This window comes from Chiroxiphia lanceolata, chromosome 9 (assembly GCF_009829145.1).
Source record: "Chiroxiphia lanceolata isolate bChiLan1 chromosome 9, bChiLan1.pri, whole genome shotgun sequence".
Classification (NCBI taxonomy): domain Eukaryota; kingdom Metazoa; phylum Chordata; class Aves; order Passeriformes; family Pipridae; genus Chiroxiphia; species Chiroxiphia lanceolata.
In genome coordinates, this window is record NC_045645.1 from 15,601,011 (window position 1) to 15,616,082 (window position 15,072).

Genomic DNA, 15,072 nt, shown 5'->3' on the forward strand with positions numbered 1-15,072 from the left:
GATATCAAACTGCTGTTCTCAGTGCTGTGGGCTCCATATATTAGCACTCAGAATAGTTGAATCAGCACACAAGTCCATTTCTTGAAAGGTATTAATCTTTTTAAAGGTGAAGAATTAATAACAGAGAGGGAGAGAAAGGGCGAGAGAAATGCAATCTGTTACAGGACTGGGAAAGTGCAAATGAAGATTAGAGCCATAGTTAGCTGTCGCAAGAGATTGCAGCCTCTGGTGAACAAACCCTCTCAACTTGCTGGCATTTGTCACTCTGCAACATTCTAGCCTAAATTACATTTAAAATAATTTTGAGACAGTGGAATTGTTCATAACCTGTGTATAGGAGAATATGAGTATGGCAGGAGGCTAGAAGTAATGAAAAGGGGGAGATAGATTCTTTATTGATCGACACGTACACCTTCCAGAAGAAATAGGCAGAGGGGAGCAAAGCAGTATGGATTTTCTAGCTTGTATTAAACTACAAGATGGAAATAACTGCAAGTACAGAACTGTCTGCAAAAATGCAGAGACTCAGCAGGGCTTTTAAAATAATTTGTGTTTCTCTAATCCCAGTCTTCCACTTGAAGTGTTTCAGAAAAGACAAATGAGGATCAGGAATACATCTACAGAGGAAATGCAAGCAGGTCAGACATGTCCTAATACAGTCAGCAGCTACGATAAACCCTCCTAGGACTGGAGCTGAAGGAACAACTGGAACCTCCAGTTTAGAAGCCATTTCCTGTTATTTCCCTCTGCTGCTGAAATCAACCCATAAAGCAGGATGGAGCTGCATTTGGGATTGTGCCAGGCTGAGGACTTGAGGCTTTTACCAGCACCAACACATTCAGTGACAGCAGGGATGGTGGTGCTGGATCTCAACACCCAGTGCCACACAGTGCAGTAAAAGTTTACTTAAGGTTTCTGCTGCCAGTAGAGCTGCAGGAAAAAGATGTATGAAACTTCCTTTTCACAGCAAGTACCCAGCCCAGCAAAATCATGGATGGCTTAAAAGAAACATCTTCAGCCAGGCTAGTTCATGTCAAATCTCATGAGAATAATTTTGGGATTGATTTTGCCTTGCTATGAGGACTCATAGTAGGTACATATTTTTATCTTTACTAATACATACTATTGGTGTACATATATATGGATATTAACCTTTTCCTTCATTTGTTTTACCTAATCTGGAATACAACTTCAAGGATAATCTGTGGTAAGAGAACCCCTGCACTTATTCTGTGATGAGGAAAAACTATTGCTACAGTTATGCCCTGTCTTTTATCATAATTCTGTATCCCTTTATTCTTGCTATAGGAAGCTTCACAGGTGCACCTGAGAGAGCTGCCTAAACCCCCTTATTTGCCTGTATCATCAGTTGCTGAAGTGTCCCATGAACAGGCCTAAATCTTTTCAATCCTCTTCAAGGTCAGTGGGAGAACTCATGTGGAAGAGTCTGCAAGACTGAAGTCTAAATATTTCATTTTAGTCTTGCAAATTAATTTATGAGCAATGACATAACATAATGTAATAGAAGATTTTTTTATTACTGTTTCAGAGAAAAAAACATGCAAAAAGCACTGTAACTCTTGTTGCATAGTAACCTTCATACAAACTGTTGTCCAAAACACTGTGCAAAGTTATATAAAATAATGGTTTAAGTTACATAATGCAGTTACAAAGACATTGTCTGATTAATAAATTAAAGTACTTGATCATAAATCCAATGAGAGAAATTAACAAGCATAAGCAAGGCTGAAAAATGCATCTTAAGACAGATATGAGAGGAGATGGAGAATCAGTGAAGCAGACACAAAAAAAGGTTGGCCCATGATGGTAAAGCACAGAAACAGAGTCTTGTGATGAGGAGCTGTAGTTAAGGACAGAAAAGCTCTTGGCAAAAAGGGTGGGAGCATTAATAAAGGAGCTGGTGCTCCATTGCCTTGTTGCTCATCCTGTCAATTTACCCCTAAGAAATGGGATGAAGTACAGTCAGATTAGACTGGTAGTACTTAAACATCGATTTTTCGCAGATAAAAAGAGAGCTGGAAGACATGGAAAAAGAAGCAGAACAGGTTGATCAGATCTGAGAGGACCACTGTGACCAAAGCTGCAGGAGTGGCAAAGGCAAATGAAGACAAGAGGATTTAGTAAGCTGGTATAGAGAACTGAGCTGTTTTGTACCTGGCACATTTAAATCCAGAGGAACAAAATCAGAGTTCCTGGAGGATGTGTGCTATAGAGGTGACACTGAGAGGCAACATGAAAGGTGGTAAAAACCGGGTCCTTTACAACGAGGTGAATCAGCTGCAGCCAATCAGTCTCAAACTCAGACTATGCATGTCCTAATAATCAAAGTGTGAGTCCTATACTAGGGACTCTGAACTGGCTTTTCAAAGGAAAAAATTAAACTCAGCTGTAACAATTAGCTTAAATACACAACATCTGCAAATCCAAGTACAGTTCTCTACCACTTTCCAAATGAGCATACTGCTAAGAGGCAAACCAAGCAAGGATCAAGAGAAAATCTGAAGCATAAGCAAAGTGATCTCTAAACTAGGTGCTTCACAAAGTCCACAAGTAAGCTTCGGCTTCCTCCTTAGGCAACAATAAAGGATTGGGTAACAAAAGCCTGCCATGAGTTCCAGGTACAGAGACACCAGTAGCTTTCTGAAGTCAGTAGTAGTCTGAGCAGTACTATCTAGACATCAGCTCTGCTGATGCAGAGACCACTGTGACACTGATGAAAAGGGATTTTAAGAACTCAGATTTATTTTTTTTTTCAATTTTGTGACACATATCTTTGGTCTGGGGGCAATGCTGGCTGGGATCAGCACCATTTTCCCGCACCACCTGCAAAGAGAAATCCCTGCTCTAGCAACAAGTATCCCTTTTAATGGTAAAGGCCTACCTTCCTTTCTACCTACCCAGGAAGAACATCACCTCTCATCTCATTCACCCTGTGCCAACTACCATTGATCTATGGGTGACTAATTTACAAGGTATTTCCACTGGAATGTAAATTCACCATGATTTAACATAAAACAATATCTGAATATGAAATGAAGTTAATAGATGCAGACTAAAAGAGCACTAACAGAATTTGCAAGTGTGCTGCACAGCTCCTTGTGACAAGATGGCATCAGTTAACCCTTTGTGGTAAGCAGCAGGGACCTTCCACTCAGTACAACAATGAAAGTCTGCCACTAAGGTATCCAGCCAGTCTTTGCCCCACCTTTCCTCATTCAACATCATATGCTGAAAACATTTTCCAGGTAGAGCACTTTGTCTTTAAAGCTGGGATACAATCAGAAAGAGAAAATTGAAGGCAGAAAGATAGGACTTCAACTCAGTTTGGTCTCATTTTAAATGAAGTCAGTGTTTTTTTCACTCTAGATGCCTGCTTACTTATTCAACTCAAGTTCACTCTTAGGGGGATCTTGTCAATAAAGTCAAATCAGACTCTCTGTGAGCAGGGAGGTTTTGAGGGTCTTTTTTGAGGGCTTCATTAAAAGCAGACAGTTTCTCTAACCTTTTAGCAGAACCTGTTATCTGATGACGTGAATTAAAGTCTCTCAAATGACTAATAATCATATCAAGGCTGCCATGTCAGCTTGTAGATTTGAATAAGAGGGTCTGAAAACATTTGCATGCCTCGATGTGCCAGTGCTAAGAAGCTAATGTGATAGTGCTGTCATAAAGCAGTGGAAAGACATGACTTAATGTAATCTGTCATGTCATATGCTAATCTTCAGCCATTACTTGAGTGCTGTAAGTAAGTAGAAAGCATTTGGGAGAAATCCTTTTCAATTTCTCTGAGTACCACTTCTGCTGCTGGTCAGCTCAAATGGGTTTTGTGCATTTAATGCAGAGCTCAAGTCAAGTTGGTTTAGGTCACACTTAATTAACCAGCACATTGATGGGTTGGGCTGGTACAGCACTATAGAAAATGGGTATTCTTGATACTGCCTAACAAGTAAATATTTCATATGCTGATGAAAAAAAGAAAAACCAAACAAAAATAAAAGACTTCCTCAGTCCTTGGTAAGAATGGGTCCATTTCACAAAACCACTGACTTTTTTAAAAAGATGCTGTTTTCAATGCCTTTCTGTGCCTCACTTACCCTGCTTCTACATGTAAAGACAATTTAAACAAAGATGATTATAAATAGTTAAAGACATTTCCATTTGTAACTGCAAACTTTTAAAGCACCCGATATGGACTTGTCATTTAAACACAATAGACAACAGGCGGTTTTAAATGCAATGTACTTTTTAATAAGAACAGAGAAAATGATCAAAGGGAAAAATTCACGTATTTGTTTCAGGAAAATGGCACCAACAGTTTTTAAATATACAGAAGGTAGAAGAGGGAGAAATTCTCACAATGCTAAGTATAGCACGTGGAAAAGAAAATGAAACATTAGTGAGAATGACAGAAATTTCGGCACCATTTTAGCAAAGTGTGAAGGGATTTTGAGTCAATACTTGAAGGTTATTTTAATAATAGCTACAGCCTATTCAAATAAAAGCTTAAGAACCCTGTGCCTTTTGCAGCTCTGAGGATGTTTAGCAGGGCTCAGCAGTTTGCAACCTGCCCCAACTAAATCTGAAGGCTTTGTGCTCAAGGATTGCAGATCATTTAGATTAGGATTGCCATAAAGAAATGTGGGAACATTACACTCACACCAAGAATAAGAAAACTTTCCTCATTCTGTTTTCTTGGTGGTCACATCGGAATCAAATCCTGCAAAAGTCAGACATTTCACAGATCTACAGGAAACAGAGATAGACAGTCTTTACAGTATTAGGTCATTATGTTCATTCTCTTGCCAACACTGGATTGTTCCCCATAGTAAATTCTGAAGTGCTTCATTCAGTCTAAATTTGAAATGACTCATTTTAATAGGGTTTCCACCATTCCCAAAGAGAAAGGGTAAATATTCTTACCCTCCAGCATCAAGTGTGGCCTTCCTCCTTTCAGATCTAAGCCCCCACCCTGCCCGGCTACAGCATAGGGAAACCTGTGTTTTATTTTAAACCTCAGTTTTCCTTGGTACTAAACACTTAAGAGTTTCTGATCAAGAAACAGTCTTCCCCTTCTGCAGGAATAATAAGATGCTAAATATGCTGTTATCTCTGTGTGCGATCAGTAATCCATCAGTTCTTTAATACTAAGATGTTTATTTATGTTCTCCAGCTAAAGACTTCCTTCCTTACCATTGAAGGAGTTTAATCCTTTAAAGACTAGTCTTTTAAGACCTCTCTGAAGTTCCTCATCTGCTGATGACACCACTATAATGAAACAAAGTTTTCTGACTTTCTGCACCGCAGAGGTGTGACAGCAGGTCTTCTTCCTATTCTTACTAGAAATACCAACTGGAAAGGCAAGGACTTAGGGCAGATGCAACCACAGGACATCAAGCCTTCACCAGCAGTTCATCAGTGCAGTAAAATGAAAGCTCAGCTCCTGGTGATCTGTCCAGCTTTAAGTCACCCAAGTACTTCTGTTGTGGAGTAACCCGGGACTAAAGCTAGTCCAGCCTTGCAGACAGTTTTAAAGAGTCCATTTTCCTGAATATTGAAAGTCATGTCTATAGTCTAACAGATGTCATTACCACGAGGCTTCCTCAGATAAACTGCCAGAATACATCAGCCAGTCAACCTATTTATATTTCTTTTTACTCTTTTCTCATATAGAGCATTCATCATTCCAACTTTTTAATAAATTTTTATTAGTGTTCCCTTAAGTCCTTCCAAACTTTTGACTACCTTTGGACATAATGGTGTGCAGCACTATTGTTAAGATGAAGCTCCTCAGAGCTGTGAGAGGAACTGTGCATGTAGAAAGGGAGGCTGGTGCATTCCACTGTCCTGTACTGTAATTAAAGGGAATCAAACTATTTCATTCACCAACAGACAGAAGGGGCTATTTTTGGAGATGAACAGGCAAGCAAGCTAGACTTCAGCTATATTGACTTGGTTGTCTCATACCAATCATAGCACATTTTTCGGAGTATTTACCTTTGGGCTTTGTCTTTCTGTATCAGCTTGAGCTGTAACTCCAGTTTTGCATATAACTTGAGCTCCATCTGCATACAGTAGGCATGTTTTGGTGGAGTACCTAATACATACTAATTTGAACTCATCCTCGCAGTGAGATGACTCAAGAAGCATTTTAAATATAGGTGATACTCTCAGTCTATCTCCAATGCACCATTGACTTCAGAAGGCCATCCAGAGACTGCAGGTCGATACTTAGTTCACATGCTGAGGATACCACAAAGACATGGTTAACACCATCTGTGACAGTACTTGCCAACCAGGAGGAGTGTGCTAAAGCTACCTACTATTTCACTTGCAGCAACATGTAGCCAGCCACTGGGAAGAAGTATTTTCAGTTATTGTCCTCTGATTTGGCAGGCTATGACTCAGAAAGTCTGTGGGTATGATTACGCACACAGAGTTATCTAAACAAAGCAATCAAGGTCTAAGCTTCAAAATTACTATTTATTGGTCTACAGAGTGATATTTATCAAGTGTCAGAAAAATATAGAGCACCAAAAAAGAACGTAAAGGTATCCATTATTGTGAAACACAATTCGTTTCCAAAGTTTGTAATAAACTTTTAAAAGAAGGTGGAATGTATCTTAAATTTTTCATGGTTTATTCAATAGACTATAGAAAATCAGCTCAAAATGACAGTATTAAACTATGAATGTTTGTGTGCACCATTGCAGATAAGTACCTGAAAGATGTAAATCAATAATATAACAGATGGGAAAAAGAGAGATTATTTTTGTATGCAAATGGAATGACTTAAACTAGCACAAATCAGAAATCAAGACTGTTCAGCAAAAGGTTTTCTGAAGGTTATCAAATTTATATTTATTAGTGATTTCTTTCTGTCATTGAGGGGAACATTAAGACTGGAAAAATACAAAAGTGGCATCCTCCATATTGCTTCCTTCCATAGCAATATGATCTCATTTTTCAGAAATATGATGCAGCAATACCAAAAGGAGACAGAGTTTATATACAGGCTAAGTAAACTAAGATTCAGAAATAATAAACAACACAAACAGATTATTAACAGACTGACTGCGCAAAGAAGCAGTTAAAAGCACAAAGAAGAATGAAACTGTTTAAATTCCCCTCAGCCCATTTTGAACTGTTTTTCTACATCTGATTTTTTCTAAGTCATTTATGGTTTGATGTCTCTGTATGAGAGTGATCACAGGGGCAGACACCTTGCAGTCTAGCTTTATAGAGTTCTGACATCCAGGTAAGAAAAAATAATTTGAGGATCCCATTCTATCTATTTGCCAATTGTAAGGCAATTTACTGATGAGATTTCTTACACTCTGTAATATGAATTAATGAAATTAATATGGATTAATGGAAGAACAGTGTTTTACATTTTCACTGAAATATGGTCGGATTTTCTGATATAACACAAGAAATCCATACTCAATATTCTCCAGGTCTCACAGGATAAAATCTTCCAAATTAGGAATGAAAAGAGCTGTTTCCTCATTTGGAAAACCTAACATTTACCATATCAGATTAATCAAATACTTGGACACAAGGAAGTCTTCCCACCAGTACCACCATTTTCCACAGGGTGGATATTTGTAGAACCTCACAGATGTAGTTTTCTGTTCTCTAGACACATCTGGTAATGTCATCAGGCACAGTCACCGGGGTGGGTTCCCCATTTTCCTTGGCCCAAGTTTTGGCCTCCCCTAAAAAGATGTATTAAAAGCCAGCAGGCACCAGTTTAGTTCCTTGCTTTTCCATAAGCAACAGAGACCATGGCAAACAGTCAAAATATTCCCTTAGAAGCTTGAAGTGGCATTAATATGATCTTGGGACTTTACCAGGCCTTTGAATACAGAATTTAGACTTCTCTACTGTAACACTACACATATGAATGTTCTGAAGCTTTCATTACCTGCAGGCTTTTTTAAAAACAGAAGAATGTTTGATTTGGATGGTTGCATTAAATTAGGGGATATTAATGGATTATACCCACAGCCTCAAAAGTAATTGCCAGTTGTCTACAAGTGACTACTTCTATATGAAGGCCAAAATTATCAAAGCAAACCACAAACAGTAATTCACAGGCACAAAACATGTGCTCCCTGTTTATCTTTCTAGGTCAGTGCCTTCAGTCTAGGCAGAAACCTCGTTATTTCTCAGATGCAATAGACAGCAGTTAGAATTCAGAAACTCAGCTTTATTTACAAATCAATGTCCCATTTTGGGGCAATTGTTGTGGTATAGCCACCTTAGAGACCTATACACACTCACATCCAGACCTAAAATGACTGTATTTGAAAGACAGCAGAGAAAAGTTATACTGGAATAGGGCTTAGTAGTCATATTGTGCAGGCAAATGGAGGGCTTCAGATTTTCTTTGGTACAGATTCTTTCACAAGCACATCATCCCCAAACTCAAATTATAGTATATATATACTAATACATGCATATATGTGTGTATGTAGAAACATAAAACTTGCATTATTGTTTTATTGTGTAATGCTAAAAAAAATGAACTGCATAGGGAAACAGAAACAAAATATTAAACCCAAAAACTGAATGTAAGAAAAAAGTTCATCTGAACTCTTTCTAGTCTGAAGTATCATAATCAAATTGCTGTTCAGCAGTGCCAACCCAATAACCAACAACATGATAGTTAAACAACATTATAACAACAATCATAAAAAGTGCATCTGAGTAGAACATATCAATTCTGAAGTCTAAGAAAATTAACTAAATAAATATCTAGAGGGAACTCTTGTTTATGCACAGAGCTTCAAGTGACATTAATACACCTTAAAACCTTTGCAAACAGCTAACAATGCAGTTGTGCCCCCACAGGAGCATTTGTGTCTGAGTGCTGTAACTAGTTAAGAAGTCTGCTCACAACAAAATATTGCAACTCATTAACTCTAACTGGACACATGCATATTTGGATCTGATGTCTAATGCTAGACACTCAAGTTGGTACAAGTCTGCTAAAATACCTATACCATGCATTTGCACGGTCTACAAATTGCTCTAACATCTATGCAAACAGTTATTAAACTGAAGCTGCCTCGGTGGAAAAAAAAGTGTACGCACCAGCCACTCCTGACTGGAAGGATATCTATCCACAATAGTTACACAACAAGCAGTGGCTTCTCAAGACTTTTTTTTTTTTTTTAAACACTTGTATTCCATTTAAAAAACAAACAAAAAAAATATGTGTTTTTCCCTTCTAGGCCATTTTGTGTCTTTTTTTTTTTTTTCAATTTTTTATTTTACAGCAGCTATGCATAATATAGATGAGAAAATACCTGTATGAACACAGAAAATCATTCCGGATGGGAATATTCAAATGCTACCACATTAGTATATTTATTTTCAGAGTAGTTGTAGGCTGAGTACTCTGGGCATCTTCAAACACAAACACAGTTACGTCTCTAGGCCAAAGTCTCTCATAATAGGGTAAACTTCATAGTTTAAGAAACAGAACAGAATATGAGAAACACCTCTTATGATTTGCCCACTCTTGCTTCCATAACTTTGCAAAAACTATCCAGTTTTTGTCTTTAGGAAGCTGACCCACTGAAAAAGGCAGCAGAAGTGTGAGTTGTGTTATCTACTTCAATATTCTGCCAAAATTTCAACACCAACATGGACTCTGACAAAGAACCAGGGGAGCCAAAGAGCACGTGGAACAGTGTATGTGCCAACAAAGGTAAATGTAAAAGTTCAACTAGGCAAAAAACCACACATCATCATCAGAGCAGTTCTGAGATCAGAGATGCTGAAAGTAAAAACAAACGATTTGGATATCTGGAAAGAACTACCTGAGAACTACCTGAAGAGTATAAATGCAATAGAAATGCTTCCTTCAAGAAAAGAGGGATGTAATAGTCACTCCCAGGAAGTTTATGTTTTCAAAAGGCAGGACTCTCGTCAGGATCCCGTTTGCAGATGGGATGACAGAAAAGAAATCAAGTTCTAAGTATGCAGTGGTATCAAATTGAAAGAAATAACAAATTATGAAGAACAACATAATGAGATACAGAACCATTTGATATTTTAAAAATCCAATTTAATAGATATTAAATGCAATTTGGTGAAGTATTCACCCATGAAGGAAACAAAATCTACAAAATGATAAAATACTGTAGTCAGCTGATCAAGGAAAGATGACTTTGAAAATCTATTACATTGAAGTGATTGCAGGTAGAAAGGGAGAGTTGTCAGAAGGAGCACACACACGCATTCTCATGTGAATTTAGCAGTCTCCAACCACATGGCTATGGTTAGGGTGTAAGGATCTAAATCCCATTGTATTTTAGCTATGAAATGCAATTGCTGTGTTTCTGAGGTGTCAAGGTTTCTACTATCTGAGCCAAAGTCAACTTCTTGGATGGTGAAACAGTGTTTCTAAAGGATTTTAGACTTCAAAATAGCTGTTACTAAAGGGCTGCTCGGATTGATGAGCTTTGAGTCAAATTAGATCTGTATGGAAGGCTTCAAAAAGGATTAGTCCACAGACAAGGAACAGACACCAACATACATACTGGAAGGATCATACACTCAGGACTTTCTCCATCCCTAAAATTATCATTGGAATTCACAGCTATTATCATCATTATGGCAACTTTACACCTTCTGTTTTTTATTTTGAGTGCTATGTAACCACCTGCAAAGTAGGCAGGGTAGGTTATTCTAGCCAAAAATTTATAAATTAAGTCTATTTTTATTAATATGGACAAAAATAACAAAAAAAAAGAAAAGGAGCACAACAATTACAAAGCAGAAATCAAACCTTACAAAGCTAATATAAAGAGGGGAAAAAAACCAAATAATCTATCAAAATGTTAAACAGATTAGGCCAAAATTAGTCAGTAGCAGCAATATCTTCAGATGTGTCATAACAGCATTTAGCCATAATAGAGGGTAAAAATGGCTTTCTGAAGTCTTTCCCCACTTTTTGTTTAGTCCAGCCTAGGATGTCCATGGTCAAGAATTGAAATTCTTCTCATCTAGGAGGACAAGTATCTTCCAATACACTAGTGTGTTGCCTTTAGGGAAAGCAATGTTTCAAGCAGGCAACATTCTTTTTTACAACAGTCTTCTAAAACTACCCTAAAACTTTGTGAAGGTAAGCTGAAGGGAAACGACTTTATTTATCATCATAGAATCTCCCCTTTCTTTTCCACTCCACCCTCTTTAGAGAGCTTTTGCTATTATGGTACATTACCTCAGGATTGCTGTTTATCCAAAGACTGTTCCAGAGGTAAGAATTGGGAATAAAAGGGAGGGGGGAAAAAACCTCAGGTTCATGGCTTTGTGTGCTTATGTCCATTTGCCTCTTTTCCCCTTCCTGCTGTGTTTTGCCAAGCAAACTTTAAACAAAAATATATTCAGTGTCTGCTATTGTATTGAAGTGTCTCAGGCAGTTCATAAGTCTATCACACTTAATACTAGTTTTAGTCATTAAACAAAAAGTGAATACTTTTTCTCTGGCTCTTGTTATATATATACAAATCACTCCTTAAAATTGCCTCAAAATTCACTTGCAAGTACTTCAACTGACATTAACATGATCTAGAGAACGCTGTTCCTGTAGTATATGAAGGTGCTCCTACTCTTCTCTTGAAAGGAAAGGTTGTTTATACTGAGTATCCTTCATTCACTTTCATCTTCACCCCCACAGAACTAAGTGCCAAGATTCCTCTTTCAAAGGGATCAGACCTTTGACCAACCTGGTTTCCCCACAGGCTGAGGAAAGTTCAAAAGAGCAATAGGGGAAGTCTGACCCACTCTTGTTCTGTGAAACAGATTGTAAATGCAAACTATTAAGAAGCAGCATGGCTTCACTACTCAGCACACAAAGGACAATGTTAAAGAATGCAATGAAGTGTTTCACAGACCCTCAGCTCTTAACTTGCAGTCTATCAAATAACCATCATCTACAGACTTCTCCTAATTTTTAATAAATGATGTCTTAGTTTGGAGTACAAATATTCAAGACAGAAAGTGTAAAATCGTAGAGCAGAACCAAAGAAACATTGCCTTGAATAGCAGACAGAAGAAACTAACGTGATCAGGACAAAGTTGGAAACAGTGCGACTGTGGTCACTGGAAGTGAGGTAGTTGAGATTGAGAAAGAGAGCTGATGAGAGTAGTGTAAATGGGGTGCTGAATTACTTCCACTTATTTCCTTGCTCTTTGTTTGTGTTGGCATACAAGAAGTCTAACAATCTTAACCAGCAGCTGATAAAATCTAAGTGTGTGGCTAGGTAGACAGAGAAGTAGACGTGTACATCATCACAGAGCATAAATAACATTGGCTAAAAACCAGAACAGCTTTGTTTCATATGTCACAAAGTAGAGACAGAATACTATGTAGCATAATACAACACAAAGCTGAATTAAAGTGAAAAAATATATTGAAGACTTCTGTGATTTTAGCTCAACAGGGGCAGCAACACTTGCAAACTTGTTTAACAGAGGTTCAAGATATCTTGTATGTGTCTGTATATGAATCATTCCGTTAGTAAGAAAAGACAGTAAGTAAAAATCTTACATAGGGGGCCTGGCCCACCGAGTCCACCTCTCCCACAAGTAGAGTTTGGATACATTTACTGCAGAAAACCAAAGTAACATGCTTTAGGAATGATAGATATCCATTCTCTTGAGCTTTAAAGGAACCCAAGAAAAGGTGCCATATTCAGAAAGAATAAATAACAACATGGAAAACAGGTAAGCAAACTATGTTTTATATTAATCCATCTACAAGAAACCATCCAAGCACATGGGAATTGCAACAGTGACCAGTACCCATTCAGAAAGGCTCTCTTTTTTGCTTCATAAGTGACAAGGTACCTAGTGTTTCCTCATGACAAGTTCTTTGCCACAACATCCAAAGCCACTATAAGGTAAATACTTTGTGATCTTCATCTAAAATTGCAAAGCATATTCCAATGAATGATATATAGAATTCTGCATGGTTAAAGAATTGCTGAAAAGAACTACTACGCAATGCTTAGGAAACTAGTCTCAGACTGTGCTGCAGTATCAGCTCTTTGCTTTTCTGATCATTTCTGTTTCTGTCATTACTACACCCAGAACACATACTGCTCTGAATGCTCTAATCTGATACTCTTTTTAGCTGGTCTGAAGTGATCAACATCTCAGTGATCTTTGCTCAATTGTCTGTCAAGAAAACAAAAAGGAAAGGCAAGTATGGCAAAGAATAAGTCCAGTCTCTATTGACTGGAGACGTTTGCAAAAGCAGAGAGAAAAATTGAGTGAAGGTATTCACACTGCTGGTGTCTAACAAGGGAGGACAGGAAAGTTCCCTATACCATCGGTAAATAGATGGGCAGTTCTTGAGGTTCACTTAGGGGAATAAAATTTTCCTCTTTGAACAATTTGGGATTGTTTTTCTTTGTATTTCTTGCCCCCAATTCTTTTAATTTTGATCTGTTTTCTTTTGTTGTTGTTTTTTTTAATTTTCCCAACTAGACCTTGCAATTGCAGACTTAAAGAAAAATTACTGTTAGTATTTTCTACCTGTGAATTGGACTACACAGCTGGATTGTCTATTTGTTTAAAAGGAAGGGTCCAAGTTCTGGAAGATGCTGAATACTCTCAGTTTGATAACTTCATAGATCAGAAAATCACTTGGCAACAGTACAGATGGAATTATTTTTGGATTATTTAGTCTGACATCTGTCTTTCCTAGGCAGATTTTTCCCCTCCTAGTCTGTTCTACCCATACCACTATCCCCGTACAATCTCTTCTTGCTTTTCTCTTCTGAACAGCACATCCATACAGCCCCAAAATTCCTTCCTTCCAGGATAGTTCAGAAATAATAGAGGAGTTTTCTAGGGTGGGTTTCCTTCACACAAATTCCACATTCTTCATAACCAGCAAGGATGAAAGATAGCAAGGCAGTGATAAAAAGTGTTCAAGAGACACTTCTAGTCAGGGTAGAAGCCAGGGCATGGCCAGAAGCTGGACATTGCACTGTATCACTTTTGGTTTTGTTCTGTAACACAAGAGCAGAGCTTCCTCCCAAACCACACGCATTTTTAAAATGCCTTTTTAAAGGCTGAAGTCGTATTTCTAAAGAAACATAAATTTTCATACCACATTTCAAACTGTAAAATAATAGAATAATTTTTGAAACTTGTATTCTAGTCAAGAAACAATTTACTATTAGACAACTACAAGACACATCAAGGGCCTAATGAAAATGTGTTAGGGGTCTGAGTTTGGTTAAAGAAAGGATTTCAACAGGTACATTTCAAAGTCATTATGCAATTAGAATTAAACCCTTAAACTCGTGTAGCTGAACACTTTAATTTTAAAAATAACTGTGCTAGTCTGCTACAGCAGCTTATTCCAGACTTCCTATCTGTGTGATATACTATGTATGAATGATATAACATTAACCAAAATCTAAAGGTGTAATAGCAACAAAACCAACCCCTCCATACAAGCTGAGAACTGTCTTTCAGCCAGTATGAATGACTGTCAACATAAATTAATTCAATCAACAGAATACCATTAACATTTTTTCTTCATCTATTTTCATTTTCTAAGCAGTTCAGTTTAAAAAAAAAAAAAAGTGCTGTTTCTTATTCATTGCTGTTAGTTTCACATGTTAAACAAAGACAGACCAACCTTAAGCCTTTTGATAAATATGATACTGTGGTAACTGCAGCATTCACTTCATATCCCATTTCTCCAGCTTCCTGTCAGCCAGATGTCACTTGCAATGCAAACACTAGAAAAATATGAAATAATAATTTCATACATCATCTATGTGAGCACGAGCCAGTCAAACATTCAATACAAATTCAAACTGCTACTACACATAAAGAAATATCATCCAAATAATATTTAGAATGATTGAAAGGCTTTTGATTTGTAAGTGTATTCTCTTAAGCTAAGTGGTCCCCAAGACCATCTAGAAAATTCAATTGTTTCATTTTAAAATGTTTTCTGCCCAAAATTATATCAAATCCTAATGTCTCAGTAGAAACACATGGGATTGGATTGCTGAC

General features: G+C 37.5%; 1 long non-coding RNA gene across 1 annotated transcript in view; it reads right to left on the bottom strand.

Annotated features, from left to right (window-relative positions):
* Nucleotides 1–15,072, bottom strand: part of LOC116791153 — a 252,158-nt gene that overhangs the window by 231,534 nt on the left and 5,552 nt on the right. The window contains exon 2 of the long non-coding RNA XR_004358618.1: nt 14,690–14,792. This is a non-coding gene — a long non-coding RNA (uncharacterized LOC116791153). The remainder of the gene's footprint in view (nt 1–14,689; nt 14,793–15,072) is intronic.